General features: G+C 46.3%; 3 long non-coding RNA genes across 3 annotated transcripts in view; 1 reads left to right on the top strand and 2 right to left on the bottom strand.

The window, feature by feature from the left end:
• Positions 1-16,321, bottom strand: part of LOC309358749 — a 129,280-nt gene that overhangs the window by 38,639 nt on the left and 74,320 nt on the right. The gene's annotated exons all lie outside the window — the stretch shown is intronic.
• LOC309358805 lies at positions 4,909-14,045 on the bottom strand. The gene is made up of 3 exons (XR_014163621.1): positions 13,909-14,045; positions 5,137-6,036; positions 4,909-5,102 (listed from the first exon to the last, which is right to left on the bottom strand). It is a non-coding gene; the product is annotated as an uncharacterized lncRNA (long non-coding RNA).
• Positions 6,066-7,292, top strand: LOC309358839. The gene is made up of 2 exons (XR_014163658.1): positions 6,066-6,690; positions 7,200-7,292. It is a non-coding gene; the product is annotated as an uncharacterized lncRNA (long non-coding RNA).

Here is a 16,321-nt window from a genome sequence, read left to right as displayed (position 1 = left end):
GAGATATTTTGTTTTCTCACAACCTGTATCACCTCAATAGTGAATGGGCTCTTTACTCAGAATGGGATCTATTTATTTTTCTTCTCCCGCTTAAACTGCTGACCACAGAGAAGGTTCCCTCCTTTCTTCTCCTCTATTAAAGCTTCATTGCAGCATCACAAATGTGTCTTGTCTTCTGCCTTCCTGGATATTGGTCCACTGTTGCCAAAACCCCCAAAGCCTCACCCCAAACCCGTGTCCTGTGATGTGTGAATGACCCGTGTCCTGACCCCCCTTCAGTGATATCCCCAAAGATAAACTCCCCGGAAGTCCATGCCAAGCAGACAGCGCTTGGGATGAAGGAGGAATTCCCAGCCACTCTTTGTGCCATTCCAGGCTCTGCAGTCCTGCTGAGTTCAACCCAAAGAGTACTTTTAACCTCAACTAGGAATCAGGCAGAAGGTCATTTCAGTTTGTATTTATGTAGCCTTATTAGACTTTACCGATTGGTGGGTTCTGCGTTGCTCCCGGACGGGAGGAAGGAAGTCAAATGACACCGAAGGTTGGTTCAGAGAAAGAGTTCTTTATTTCTGCTCTCCGGAGCAGCAGAAAGGCACTTGTGTGGTCAGTCCACAGCAAGTCCAAAGAAATGAGAAATTTCATGCAGTATATATATCCTCCAGGCACCCTCTCCCCCCTTCCCCAGGAATCCAAGCACATCAGCTTGTACATGCAGGTTGACATCGCAGATGTTCCTGCTCCGGCACTCTTAACCATAAAAGGGTTTTCCTTCCTGTACTCCTGACCATAAAAGGGTATTCCTGTTCCTACTCTTATTTTGGAGCACGAGGTCACCAACTCCAAGAACACACACTGGCGCTGTTCCCAGACTAGGTCTGTACATCAGAGTGTGGTCAGGACGTAAGATAAGACCTAGATATGTCATCTACTGGTACAGTCAATGCCATCCTTGCCGTCATGAACTGATAAAGGAGAGGGCTCTGAGCATGGCCGGGTTTTTGTTTATACATTGACTCAGAGCTCAAGTTAATGGATTTTAGCTAAGGAAAAATAGGGATTTTGGTGCCTGTTTCAACCTGCCTACACAGTCAGTTTTGGGTTTGGGAAATCCATTCCTTCATTTAAAAGCGAATCTATCTAACTCACAGCCACCCTCCGGAATTTGCACTTATTTGAATCTATGATGCAGTTCCCCATCCAAACATTATTTATTAAAAAAAGAGCATCTGTTAAGGGATAAGTGGGCTCAACAATGAATTTATTAGTGCAGATTTGCAGATTAGTTGCGCTGCAGAAGGCATGCTGGGGAGACCAAACATTACAAGGAACGCAAAATAATTTTTGCTAGGTTTTAATAACAAAAACAAAAACTCCTTTTACAAAATATCAATAAGCATGGCCCATCCACCAGACTACTGCGGGAGCAAGGTGCTGCTCTTTATATCCTATACCCAACAGCTTAATTAACATAACTTAACAGACCTGCTCTACTGCTTCACAGCTGTGAAACTAGGTCACTTTATTTGCTCTGGCCCTTAAAGGAATACACATCTTGTGGAACAATAATGAACCTTCGAATTTAAAGAGGCCATTCAACACAGATAGCATACAATAATGTATTGTACCAGGGGAATTTTGTATATTAGTCAAAATGTTTTCACTAGGAGAAGTTTGCAAGTTTCACAAGGAGGTTTATAAAAATTGAAAACTGCTGCAGACCTGTAGGGAGCCGGATTTTCATTTTAAAAGAATGGGGAACAGAGAGAAGCAAAGCCGACAGATTAAACTCAACCAGTTTTCCTGGGCCAAAAGTACAGCATATTCCCCTCGTGTAATGTGCAGGATGGGAGTGGGTTTTGGGGCAGCAGCGAGCTTGACAGGTGGGCTCCCTGTGTCTGTTCTGCTCCTGAGCAGCAGCCTCAATGCACAATATGGCCTCTCTTGCAACCTTCTTCTGGGATCTGCAGTCATCTTGGCAGTTCTTTAGGACACTGAGCACTTCTGGGGGCAAAGACATCGCTTTGCCATGACCCGGCTGCTTCAAAACCCACATGAGGACCAGGACACGTCCCAGGCAGGAGCACTTCTGCCTGCATGGCTAAATTCCTGCTTTCTGGACCAAACTCAGGAATTGCATATATGCAGGCCTCACCTAAATATTGTTGCATGGCGTTCCGATCTCTAAGCGGCGCCAGATTCAAAGGGGTACAAGCGCTGAACTAGGGACTGTGTTTCTTTTGGAAACGAGGGACAGTGGAGACTGCAGTGTCTTTATGACATATGGTTTATTTGCACATATATACCACCTGAGCCGATGGTGGAGGGGCCTACAGCACAGACGTCCCAACAAGTTCTTCCTTCTCCCATAGCTACATCACCGCTAGATTCAAACATGCTCCTTAAGTGTGGCTCTGACCCTCTGTCCAGCTTGCTGCATTTTACAGACTGCAATCTTTTTGCAAAAAGTCAGTCCTCAACTCTATACAGTGGTGCCTCGCAAGACGAAAATAATTCGTTCCAAGAGTCTCTTCGTCTTGCGGTTTTTTCATCTTGCGAAGAAACCCTATTAGCGGCTTAGTGGATTAGTGCTATTAGCGGTTTAGCGGTTTAGCAGCTAAAAGGCTATTAGCGGCTTAGAAAAAGGGGGGGGGAGCAAAAAACCCCGCAAGACTCGCAAGACGTTTTCGTCTTGCGAAGCAAGCCCATAGGGAAATTCGTCTTGCGAAGCGCATCGAAAAACGGAAAACCCTTTCGTCTAGCGGGTTTTTTGTCTTGCGAGGCATTCGTCTTGCGGGGCACCACTGTAGTTCATCTCAAATTCTCCTTTGTCTTCAAAACTAACTCTGGGTTGAGGGAGGGGCCCCTCCCATTTTCCATTTGGCACAGAGGCCTCACTCTCTCTGACTTTCCCAAAGTATCAGCGTTTTCTGTTCCTCTTTGGCTAGTGGCTGAGTTCCCAGGTGATTTCCTGAACATGGGAAGCTGGTGTCAGTGGTGTTCGCTTTCTGATAGATAGAGAGGAATCATCAGAAGGGGAGGGGGAAGAGCCAGAGAGTGGTAGGAAGCTGATTCCTTTGCCCAGTGAAAGTGAGATAAGGCTATCTCACTCAGGAATGCAGCCTGACAGTTCTGAAAGTAACACAGAGCTGAAAGAACAGGACGCAACGGAGGAGAGAGAGGAGAAAGCAGGACCAGAGACTCTGAAAAGTTGGTGATTGAGTCATTTAGCAGAAAAGCGCATGGCAGGAAAAAGGAGGGGGAAGAGGTGGAGAATACAGTCATACCTCGGGTTACAGCCGCTTCAGGTTGCGGACCATGGAAACCCAGAAGTACTGGAATGAGTAACTTCCGGGTTTCGGCGGTCACTCATGCGCAGAAGCGCTAAATTGAGCTTTGCGCATGCGCAGAAGCACCGAATCACAACCCGTGCATGCGCAGACGTGAGTTACGAATGCTGTGGGTTGCGAACATGCTTCCCGCACGGATCACGTTCGCAACCCAAGCGTCCACTGTAACTTGCTTCACCCGGAAAAAGAAACTTGTTCCGTCAACTGACTCGGAGAGTGATGAATGGGTTAATGAAGCTCAGACCGCTGAACCCAGGAATTGCTGAATAAAACCGAAGTAATAAAACTTTCAGAGGCTGTGTGTTGTGTGGAAGAGACTACCAAACCTGACAGCTGGTTGGATCTGCATTTTTACACTGCTAAAGCCATTTCCCGTTCCCTGGGGTACCGACTAGGATTACCCAAAGATGGAAGAGTTTCCTGGATCGCAGGAAGGGGAATGCACTAGGACGAGTTCTTGCCAACAGTGAAAGCAAGAGCCGCTTTGATTGGTCCTCCCAAGGCGTTGGTTGTGCAGCTGGGCGAGAATGATTTGGTCTTTCGAAAAGGCGTGGACTTGATTTGGAATATCCTTAAGGACTTTGATGAGCTGGCCTCCCTTTTCCCGGACATTACATTCTTTCGGTCGGCCCTTTTGGAGAGGCGCGTATGGTGCAACAGTCATCGCCCAGCTGCTGTTAACAGGGCCAGGAAACTTGTGAACCGAGCGGTTGCTTGAATAGTGGTGGCGCTGAAGGGTCGGGTGATTGAACACCCCGCCATAAAAGCCAGCGACGTGGCCCTATACTGAGAAGATGGCATGCAGCTTTCCAATCACGGAAACGATGTGTGGTTGGCCGATGTGATTGAGGGTAGTAGGAATTGGTTGCAGGAGTGAAGGTTTTGGCGGCGAGCGTTTGGCTTGAGTGGCGGTTAGGCATTGGAGTATTCGGTTGAAGGGGAGGGGAGGTAGTGGCCGTCACCTACCCCTCCTAACTCAAGGGTATTCCGTTAAAGGAATCTGGGGGGCGTGGTCTCCGTCCGAAGCCCCAGACGGGGGACTAGGGCCATGGCACAAGCCCTAGCGGTGACCCTGCGGGAGTTCCTAGTTGATGTGCATCAGCAGGGTGGTTAACCCTTCCAAGACTGGGCAGCAGTCAGATATAGTCGTGTGGTTTCCAGTGCCCCTCACATTCTGTAACCAATAAAGTTGTGGCCTTTTTCTCCCATTAACCAAAAACACTGTTTCATGTGTCTTTATTCCAGTTCCCGGGAGAGTTTGGGACCTTGCCATGCAAACCCAGTGTGCATTTCAGAGGGTAGTGTGTTTCAGTTCTGATATCATCTTGGAAAATATGGGTTTTCATAGATTCACCTTGAAATGCCAGCTAAATTGATCCACCCCTTCATCCCTGGCAAGGGCAAAAAGTATTCTCAGAAGAGTCCTCTTTCTCTTGATTTCACCAGGACTGGACACACTGGAACACTGAGACTGGCCAGGGGCATTTCACGAAATGAGGAGCAAGACATAGGAAGCTTTGAGAAAAACACGCAAGAGGCCTCTGTGATGATGCAGTGAAGCTTTAATGGATAGGAAGGAAGGAGGGAACATTCTCTGCGATCAACAGTTCAGGTAGGAGAAGAGAAACAAGTACATTCCAAACCAAGGAAAGGGAAAGTCCACATTCAAAGGGGGGATATGCGGGGAAACCAATGAACCCATAAATGGAGGTGGTTGTATTGGAAAAGTGGAAGGCTGGAAGCTTCTCCCCAGACCTTTCCTTTAGCCCAGCTGGCTAAAAAGGCAGACCTTGAGGGTCCCCTGATTCTGACTCAGCAAACAGACGAAGGCTTGGCATCAGCACAGGGAGCATACACAGGCAGCAGAGGAAGAATGACCGAGTCATGTGTTGCAGAGGAAAGTTTCAGCATGGCAGCCCTGGACATCAGAAAAGATGGATTTGGATCATGGATGCTGAGCATTTCTGACTTTTAGATCACAACCTCTATCCAGGTTTGCCACATTACATTTCAGATTGGGGCGCTTCTTTTAGGATAAATATTTTGGACTCTTTACAGTAGGGTCTGCAAAATCAGGTATAGGGATTTTTCTCAAAACATGAGTAGTCCTTGTAGTATTCCAGAAGTGAATCTTTAGCCACAAGGAACACAAATCAACGCAGAGGCTGATGGTCTGGTCAAGGTCACTGAAACAGGAAAAACTTCTGTATATACTTCTAGATATACTTTTTTGGGGGGTATGATTACATAACAGAAACTTTAGCTAAAATCTTGCATGATTCTTGTATGCTCTTTTCAGTAATATACTCATTTTTATACACACTTTCTCCTAAGAAACACATTTTTAAATCGTTGCGGTGCAGAATCATAGAATTGGAGAATCATAGAATTGTAGAGTTGGAATTACCTCAAGGGCTATCCAGTCCAACCCTGGAAAAGCAGGAATCCCAACTATGGCAGAGGCCATTCAACCTCTGCTTAAAATTTTCCAATGAAAGAGAGTCCACAAACTCCTGAGGGTGTTTGGTCCACTGTCGAAAATCTCTTACATTGGGAAGTGGAACCGGGGCAAAAAACCTCTAAAAAATGGACTTGGCCAAAAAGAGCATAGTATCCTGGGTTGTGGCATGGGAATCGTAAGACTTGCTCCAATGTTGGCACTGGACATCTTGGAGGAATGTTGGGGAATCTGAAATAAATCATTTTCAAGACATATGTTCACAAATATGTGGAAACAGAGGGAAATTAGTCATTAGCCTTCAGATTGCCAAACAGATGAAAATGTATTTGATGGTTGGGCATTACTTTAAGCAAGGGCTGGTAATCTCCCCAATACTTAAAAGTATTATTATTATTGGTATTAAAGCCCAGCTCTCTGTGCCTGTTCTCATTATCTCCCTGTCTGTGCTGAAATCCAGCGTTCTTCTCAGGTTGGGCTTGCAAGAGGTTTCCTCTTCCTTTAGACCATCAAGAAGAGTGTTGACCCACAAACACTTCCTACCTTCCCTGCTCTGCAAATTAATTTATTTAAAAGGAACTTACCAAAAGCTGAAGAAGCGAAGAGGAGATCTTCAAAAGCACTGGTGGAAAAGCCCTAGGCGCTGAGCCCTTTTATACAGTTTCTCTCTGCTCTTGGAGCAAATACTTTGGTGCAGCATCACTAATTTGGCTAAGTATGGTCCACCTCCACGTTTTTGCCAAACTGCCCCTAGCCACTGGGACTCCATCCGACTCTAAGGTTATGTGTTCCAAGACGTTATTGGTCTTGCCAGCCTCCTGCTTGGCTTTCTTTTGACTCGGCTTCAATTTGCACCTATGAACACACTGGATGTTGCAATCGCAGGTGAAGCACATACGGTATTCTGCCTGAAAAGACTCTGGTCCCTATAGATGGCTAAAGGTGCTGGGAATCATAGCTCTGTGAGGGGTGAGCTACATTTCCCAGAATTCTTTGGAAGACAATGTTCCATGATTCCTGGAACTGTCAACGTTTGAGGCCTTTAGGCTGTTACAATGACCCTGTAATTGTTTGTAGCAGAGATTATTGGTGAGCAAGCCTTTGAGTAGATAGAGAGGGAAGGACTTTATTTAAATGAGAGGGGCCTGGATTACTTCTTGTCCCTGTACTCCTGGCTGCTTGGACACCTCAGCTCACTTGTGTCACCTTCCTCTTGTCAGACCTTCACAGGGGACACCCTCTCAGACCAACTCAGCCCCTGGCTCCCTTCTTCTGATCTTCCCCAAATGAGTATAAATAACTAATGGGGTTTCCAAATCCTGGTCTGTTTCCTCCAGTTTTTCCTGGTCTCTTCCTCCCTGCACCATCCTCATTGACTTCCTTTATTCCCACAGACTCCTCTCAGCTGACTCTGTCCCCAAGTACCTGGAACTTCCAGCCAATCAGGGTCTGTGGTCATAAAGAGCAATGAAGATCCACGGACCTGATTCTGGCCCTGCTTAATCGATTCTCAATGCATTCCTCTCTCCCTGCATTCACAGGACCTCTCACCAAGGACTTCTACTGCACACAATCGCACGCAATAGTACCGGTGGTCACACAACATTTTGCCCTCACAATGCTGCCGTTCCCAACACCCCTAAGAGTCTACAGTGCCCAGAGTTCGATGAAGGGGAAAAGATGCTTCAGATGTGTTTAAAAGAAGTCATCTATATGTAGGTTATGCTCCACAGATGATGCTTCTGAAGCCTGAAGGAGTCAAGAGAACACCCTGAACTGCATTAAAAGGAACACAGAGAACATCATCCAAGGTGAAGCTGAGCCCAAATTAAGCAAAGCAGCTTCCCAAGCCAAGCTGTAACCTGACCTGCAAGATACCTTTCGGAACATAGTATGGGAAGGTTGAATATTGTCCTGGTCTTGTGGTAACAGCTTAGGAATGCTTGTCCCTTCAACCTGTCAATTTTAGATATTCCAGTTTCTTGCTGTTTCCAAATGTGAATTCAGCTTCCTTCGTGTCTGCAGCAGTTTGTAATTTATTTATTTATTAAGCCTTGTGAAAATTCATAAGCATCAGTGCAAAATTCTCCCAATTCCCCACATTTCAGCATGGAATTTTGCAACCAAAGTCCACTGATCTAATCCACATTTGTATGTTAAGCTAATTCACTAATCTCTTCATTTTATGCACCCTTTCATCTTGACATATGGGTTTTTCTTTCTTTCAAAATATTACTTGCTTGGGGAACAGCATCACACCTTCATACAAGTGCGTATTTCGAAGGGTGCTGTGTTTTGGCTATTATGTCAATTTGTAAATTATGAATTGGAGAGATTCACCTTTAAATGCAAACTAAAATCAACCCCCCTAACCCCATTCCTGGCAAGGGTAAAAAGTACTCTCAGAAGAGTCCTCTTTCTGCTGACTTCATCACGCCTGGACACCTTGGAACTGCAGAAACAGCTGCCAAGGAGTAGCTGGGAATCCCTCCTTCCAACTGAGCGGTGCCTGTCTTGGCAGGGACTTTCAGGCAGGAGAAGCTGATAGGGGTCAGCACAGATGGGTGTGGGACAGGATCAGACACATATCAAGGAGACATATTTGTGATTGCCGGTTGCCCTTCATGAAAGGTGAGCTGAGAACCAGTAAAGCAGGAGAAAAACACGCAAGAGGCCTCTGTGATTCTGCAGTGAAGCTTTAATGGCTAGCAAGGAAGGAGGGAACATTCTCTGGGATCAACAGGTCAAGCAGGAGAAGAGATTCAACATTAAGAGATTAAAGGAAAGCAAAACACTCATAAAAGTGTTCACAGGCGGCCAAAAAGGCCCCAGGCAAGAGCCTCTTGGTGGAAGATGTGCAGATCTTCTGCCAATTCTGACTCAGTGACCTGACACTTGCTTGGCATAAATGGAAGATACACTTAGCAGAGGACGAAGGAAGATTTGAAAGGGAAAGAACGTGTTACAGAGCAAAGATGACATGTTGGCAGCCATGGGTAGTTTTGCGTAGAGGGCACTCAGCATTTAGGACTTCCTGGCCCTCAAGAGCACAAACCATACGCAGGTTTCTTGACTCAGTTGTCAATTTGGGGCTGTACATTAGGATCAGAAAAGCAGACGATTTTCAACTGGGCGCATCTGGTGAGTGACATGACTGCCCTGCATTCTGTTCAAAATGTGAGACCATCCAAAGTATCAAAGGAAGCAGCAGAAGTGAATCCTCAACGACGGAATTGTGGCAGCTTGATACTGACTCTGAATTTGTTTATTATAGCTATAAGATCCTCTATTGGGGGGTGTTCCACTGGCATCTCCGAAGAGGGAGCTAAATTGTTGATCCTGGACATCTTGCAAGAAACTCTGAAATGATATGTTTTCAATGATACTTTCAGAAACATGTGAAAACAGGGGAAATCAGACATTATCTCTCAGATAACCAGAGAAATATTTGTCAGAGAGGGAGGAGGCAGTTCCCCTTACTTTTCAGCTTTTATATTGATATTCCTTTATGATGACTTAAAGAATGCATATGCAGGAAGGAGACAGTTCAGATAACGAGAGATATAAAAGATTAATTTAATCTTGATTTTTAATTGTTGCAGCCAGGCCTGGGACAGTAAGTTGAATGATGGTAAAACATTAAAACAGTGATTTTAAAATGGAAAGGTCTCAATGATTCCCATCCCCATTTGACAGGTTGTGTCTCTCTGACCCTTCTCCCTCTCCCTCTGAAATTTGAGAAACTTCTCTCACACTCTGGCCCTGCAGGATCCTTCCTCTTCTGGGGTCAGACTGTTGGTCCACCTAGCTGAGTGTTGTTTCTACAGCAGGGATGGGGGAGGGTTAGCCTTCCAGAGCTTGTGGAACTACAACTCCCAGCAGCCCTAGCAGCCAACATTGGCCAAGGCCAGAGGGGGTGGGAATTGTTTTACATCTGGAGGACCACAGGTTCCCCAGCCCTGCTAAGCTGTGAGTGGGACGGACGTCCCAGGAGTTCAGCTGAGCCTCTTTCCCTGTCGGACCTGCCTCACCCAAGAAAAGGCAAGTGGAGCAAAGCAGCCCTGCCTAAATTGCTCCTCAGTCCTCCCGTTGAGATGCAACGTGGGCATATCCTGTGACAACGGCACAGCACCTTTCTCAGAGGAAGAGGAGGATGGGGCACTGGCCTGAGATTCCCAGAGGAGGGAAAATGGGTCCAGGAATCTTCCCATTACACAGAGCTGCTCTTTCAAACAAAGCACAACCAGATCCTGAACAGGACATCTTTCCCTTGCCAGTTCTGATCTCTTAGGAGAAAGAGACCTCCACCCCCTTTTCACCCTCATCGAACTCCATCCCAGAGAGGGCCCAGCTCCACATTTCAGAAGTCCTATTAGAAGTGGGATTTCTGTTTGAGCCCAAAACAATGCCAGTGGCACAGGGAATTGCATGTGAAGACCTGAAGGTCTCTTCCCCAATCTGATTTCCATGTGAAGCTAAGCAGGAAGGCATCTTGAAGAAAAAAACACTCCAGTAATTAACTGCCCCATAGTCAATCCGTTGCAAACTTCTTTGCTCTAGTAATCAATTTACTTAAAAGGAGCTTACCAAAAGCTGAAGAAGCTGAGGAGCTGAAGAGAGATCTTCAAAAGCACTGGTGGAAAAGCCCTACGCACTGAGCCCTTTTATACCGTTTCTCTCTGCCCTTGGAGCAAATACTTTGGTGCAGCATCACTAATTTGGCTAAGTATAGCCCACCTCCACTTTTTGGCCAGACTGTCCCTAGCCATTGGAACTCCATCCGACTGCAATGCAATGTGTTCCAAGATGTTATTGGTCATGTTTGGCTTTCTTTTGACTCGGCTTCAATTTGGGTGGTGTTCATTTTGTTCTTTTTAAATGTAATTTGGGGCATTTACTTGACTCAGCCCTGCTTACACCTCTGCACCTATGAACACACTCATTGTCGCAATCGCTTATGAAGCCCATTTTTTGCCTCAGAGGACTCTGTACCTATAGATGGCTACGGGTGCTGGGAATCATAGCTCTGCGAGGGGTAGGCTACATCTCCCAGATTTCTTTGGGAGGAAAACGTTCTGTGATTTCCGCCATGAGCTATGATTAGCCAAATTAGTGGTGCTGAAGCAAGATATTCACTCCAGGTGCAGAGAGAAACTGTGTAAAAGGGCTCAGCGCATACGGCTTTTCCACCAGTGCTTTTGAAGATCTCCCTTCTTCCCCTCAGCTTCTTCAGCTTTTGGTAAGCTATTTTTAAGTAAATAGATTGCTAGAGCAAAGAAGTTTGCAACTGAATGTCTATGGGGCAGTTATTTGGACTGAACGAACTTTTTCACACAGAACAGAGTCATACTGTGCCAGTCTCTCCCATGGTCACACAACATTTTGCCCTCACAAGGCTGCCGTTCCCAACACCCCTAAGAGTCTACAGTGCCCAGAGTTCGATGAAGGGGGAAAGATGCTTCAGATGTGTTTTAAAGAAGTCGTCCGTATGTAGGTTACGCTCCACAGGTGATGCTTCTGAAGCCTGAAGGAGTCAAGAGAACACCCTGAACTCCATTAAAAGGAACACAGAGAACATCATCCAAGGTGAAGCTGAGCCCAAATTAAGCAAAGCAGCTTCCCAAGCCAAGCTGTAACCTGGCCTGCAAGATACCTTTCGGAACATAGTAGGGGAAGGTTGAATATTGTCCCTGTATTGTGGTCACAGCTTAGGAATGCTTGTCCCTTCAACCTGTCAATTTTAGATATCCCAGTTTCTCACTCTTTCCAAATGTTAATTCAGCTCCCTTCGTGTCTGCAGCAGTTTGTGATTTATTTATTTATTTATTTATTTATTTATTTATTTAGCCTTGTGAAAATTCGTAAGCATCAATGCAAAAATCTCCCAATTCCCCACATTTCAGCATGGAATTTTGCAACCAAAGTCCACTGATCTAATCCACATTTGTATGTTAAGCTAATTCACTAATCTTTTCATTTTATGCACTCTTTCATCTTGACATATGGGTTTTTCTTTCTTTCAAAATATTGCTTGCTTGGGGAACAGCATCACACCTTCATACAATTGTGTATTTTGAAGGGTGCCGTGTTATGGCTATTATGTCAGTTTGCAAATTGTGAATTGGATAGATTCACCTTTAAATGCAAGCTAAACTCAATGCCCCTAACTCTATTCCTGGCAAGGGTAAAACGTACTCTCAGAAGAGTCCTCTTTCTGCTGACTTCATCACGCCTGGACACCTTGGAACTGCAGAAACAGCTTCCAAGGAGTAGCAGGGAATCCCTCCTTCCAACTGAGCGGTGCCTGTCTTGGCAGGGACTTTCAGGCAGGAGAAGCTGATAGGGGTCAGCACAGAGGGTGTTGGACAGGATCAGACACATATCAAGGAGACATATTTGCGATTGCCAGTTGCACTTCACGAAAGGTGCGCTGAGAACCAGTAAAGCAGGAGAAAAACACGCAAGAGGCCTCTGTGATGCTGCAGTGAAGCTTTAATGGCTAGCAAGGAAGGAGGGAACATGCTCTGGGATCAACAGGTCAAGCAGGAGAAGAGATTCAACGTTAAGAGATTAAAGGAAAGCAAAACACTCATAAAAGTTTCCAGAGGCGGCCAAAAAGGCCCCAGGCAAGAGCCTCTCTGTGGAAGATGTGCAGATCTTCTGCCAATTCTGACTCAGTGAACTGAGGTTTGCTTGGCATAAATGGAGGATACACTCAGCAGAGGAGGAAGGAAGATTTGCAAGGGGAAAGAATGTGTTACAGAGCAAAGATGACATGTCGGCAGCCATGGATAGTTTGCGTAGTGGGCGCTCAGCATTTCGGACTTCCTGGCCCTTAAGAGCACAAACCATACGCAGGTTTCTTGATTCAGTTGTCACTTTGGGGCTTTACATTGCGAAGGGTATAACGTTATGCAACGTTACCATATTCGTCAACAACTCGTAAGTGAAGAACTACGTGCATCATCATAGAGTTATTATCATAATCGTCACTTGCAAGACTCATGGATAATCTGAAATGATACATTTTCAAGGATACTTTCAGAAGCACGTGAAAATGGGGGAAATCAGACATTATCTCTCAGATAACCAAAGAAATGCAAGATTAATTTAATATTAGTTTTTAAATTGTTGCAACCAGGCTTGGGACACAAAGGTGAATGATGGTAAAACATGAAATAGTGATCTTCAAATGGAAAAGTCTCAATGATTCCCACCCCCATTTGACACGTTGTGTCTCTCTGACCCTTCTCCCTCTCCCTCTGAAATTTGAGAGACTTCTCTCACGCTCTGGCCCTGCAGGATCCTTCCTCTTCTGGGGTCAGACTGTTGGTCCCCCTAGTTGAGTGTTGTTTCTACAGCAGGAATGGGGAGGGTTAGCCTTCCAGAGCTGGTGGAACTACAACTCCCAGCAGCCCTAGCAGCCAACATTGGCCAAGGCCAGAGGGGGTGGGAGTTGTTTTACATCTGGAGGACCACAGGTTCCCCAGCCCTGCTAAGCTGCGAGTGGGATCGACGTCCCAGGAGTTCAGCTGAGCCTCTTTCCCTGTCGGACGTGCCTCACCCAAGAAAAGGCAACTGTCAGCCCTGCCTAAAGTGCTCCTCAGTCCTCCCGTTGAGAGGCAACGTGGGCACATCCTGTGACAACGGCACAGCACCTTTCTCAGAAGAAGAGGAGGATGGGGCACTGGCCTGAGATTCCCAGAGGAGGGAAAATGGGTCCAGGGATCTTCCCATTACACAGAGCTACTCTTTCAAACAAAGCACAACCAGATCCTGAACAGGACATCTTTCCCTTACCAGTTCTGATCTCTTAGGAGAAAGAGACCCCCTTTTCACCCTCATCCAACTCCATCCCAGAGAGTGCCCAGCTCCACATTTCAGAAGTCCTATTAGAAGTGGGATTTCTGTTTCAGCTCAAAAGAATGCCAGTGGCATAGGGAATTGCATGTAAAGACCTGAAGGTCTCTTCCCCAATCTGATTTCCATGTGAAACTAAGCAGGAAGGCATGTTGGGGGGAAAACCCAGTAAATAACTGCCCCATAGTCAATCCGTTGCAAACTTCTTTGCTCTAGTAATCAATTTACTTAAAACGAGCTTACCAAAAGCTGAAGAAGCTGAGCAGCCAAAGAGAGGAGATCTTCAAAAGCGCTGGTGGAAAAGCCCTACGCGCTGAGCCCTTTTATGCAGGTTCTCTCTGCACCTGCAGCAAATATCTTGGTTCAGCACCACTAATTGGGCTAATTAGTTCTATGTGCCATGATTAGCCAAATTAGTGATGCTGCACCAAGATATTTGTTACAAGTGCAGGGAGAAACTGTCTGCCTCTGAGCTGTCACCTCCCGCAAACCCCTGTTGTAAAACTAGACCATCTTCCTCTTCCTTCTCCCTGGAAGGGTCAAGATGGGGAGGCTGTCTCTACCACTCCTCCCCTCCTCTGCCCAGTCCCTGCTGCTTCAATGGATGCTCCCAATGTCCTCATGTTCTGCTGAGAAGGCCGAGTTTCAATATCACTCACAATACGGACCCTACTGAGAATCGTCCACATTCCCCCTCCCTTTACTGTTTTTTGCCCATCTTCCTCTGCTATCTCTCCTCCCTTTATGCCCAGCAACCCTCAGTTCTCTGAGTCTGAATAAGGAGAACCTCAGAACCTGCACATCTTCCAGGGAGTTCCTAACTGAGAACTTTTTAGCCAGCTGGGCCAGGACAAAAGGGAGGTCTAGAGAAAACCAACTTCTTTCCTTCCTTCCTCATGCTTGTCCAATACGAACCCTTCTCTTTATAGATATTTTGTTTTCTCATAATCAGCATCATCTCAATAGTGAATGTGCTCTTTACTCGGAATGGGATCTATTTATTTTTCTTCTTCCACTTAAACTGCTCATCCCAGAGAACGTTCACTCATTTCTGCTTCTCTATTAAAGCTTCAGTGCAGCATCACAGGTGTGTCTTGTTCACTTTTCTTCTGCCTTCCTGGATCTTGGCCCACTGCTGCCAAAATCCCCAAACCCATGTCCTGTGTTGTATCAGTTACTCATGTCCTGCACCCAGTGGCGTAGCGTGGGTTGTCAGCACACGGGGCAAGGCAGTGAGAGAGAGAGTGAGTGAGCCAGGTAGGGGCAGAGAGCTGTGAGTGCAAGCGCACCCCCCCACAGATGTTGCGCCTGGTGCGGCCGGCCCCCCAGCACCCCCCACGCTACGCCACTGCCTGCACCCATCAGTAACTTCCCCAAAGATAAACTCCCTGGAAGTCCATGCAAAGCACATGGGGTCTCCAAATCCTGGTCTCAGTTTCTCCCACAGGTTTTTCCTGGTCTCCTCCTCCCTGCACCTTCCTCACCGACTTCATTTATTCCCAGAGACTCCTCTCAGCTGATTTTGTCCCCAAGTACCTGGAACTTCCAGCCAAACAGGGTTTGTGGTCACAAAGAACAATGAAGATCCACGGACCTGATTCTGGCCCTGCTTAATCGATTCTCAGCACATTCCTCTCTCCCTGCATTCACAGGACCAAGGACTTCTACTGCACACAATCTCACACAATAGTACCGGTGGTCACACAACATTTTGCCCTCACAATGCTGCCGTTCCCAACATCCCTAAGAGTCTACAGTGCCCAGAATTCTATGAAGGGGAAAAGATGCTTCAGATGTGTTTTAAAGAAGTCGTCTGTACGTAGGTTATGCTCCACAGATGATGCTTCTGAAGCCTGAAGGAGTCAAGAGAACACCCTGAACTCCATTAAAAGGAACACAGAGAACATCATCCAAGGTGAAGCTGAGCCCAAATTAAGCAAAGCAGCTTCCCAAGCCAAGCTGTAACCTGGCCTTCAAGATACCTTTCGGAACATAGTAGGGGAAGGTTGAATATTGTCCCTGTATTGTGGTCACAGCTTAGGAATGCTTGTCCCTTCAACCTCTCAATTTCAAATATCCCAGTTTCTCACTGCTCCGAGATTGAAGTGGCATGCAACAATATTTAAGTGAGCCCTGCATATACACAATTCCATTGTCTGTTCCAAAAAGCAGGAATTTAGCCATACAGGCAAAAGTGCTCCTGTCTGGGATGTTTCCTGGTCCTCAGGTGGGTTTTGAAGCTGAGAGGATTCCGTGGGAATAAAGGAAGTTGGCGAGGAAGGTGGGACGATTAGGAAAAATGAAAAAGCCGTGGGGAAACCTGAGACCAGGATTTGGAGAATCTGTGTGTTCTTCATACTTGCTTGGGGAAGATCAGTGCAAGGGAGCTGAGTTGGTTTGAGAGTATGCCCTGTGTGAAGTTCTGACAAGAGGAAGGCGACATATGGTGGCTGATGTGTCCAAGCAGCCTGGAGAACAATGACGAAAAATAACCCAGGCCCCTCTGAATTAAACAAAGTCCTTCCTTCTGTCTCCGCTCACAGGATTGCTCCCCGATTATTTGGGCTACAGACGCTTGTGGGGTCATTGTAACAGCATAAGGCCTCAAATGTTTCTTCAATAATATTTTCGTTGAAGGTTTTTTAATGCATTGAAC

Source organism: Podarcis melisellensis (assembly GCF_964234715.1).
Source record: "Podarcis melisellensis genome assembly, chromosome: 16".
NCBI classification, from domain to species: domain Eukaryota; kingdom Metazoa; phylum Chordata; class Lepidosauria; order Squamata; family Lacertidae; genus Podarcis; species Podarcis melisellensis.
The sequence above is the reverse complement of the archived record's forward strand: the minus strand, read 5'-3'. Positions and strand labels throughout refer to the sequence as shown.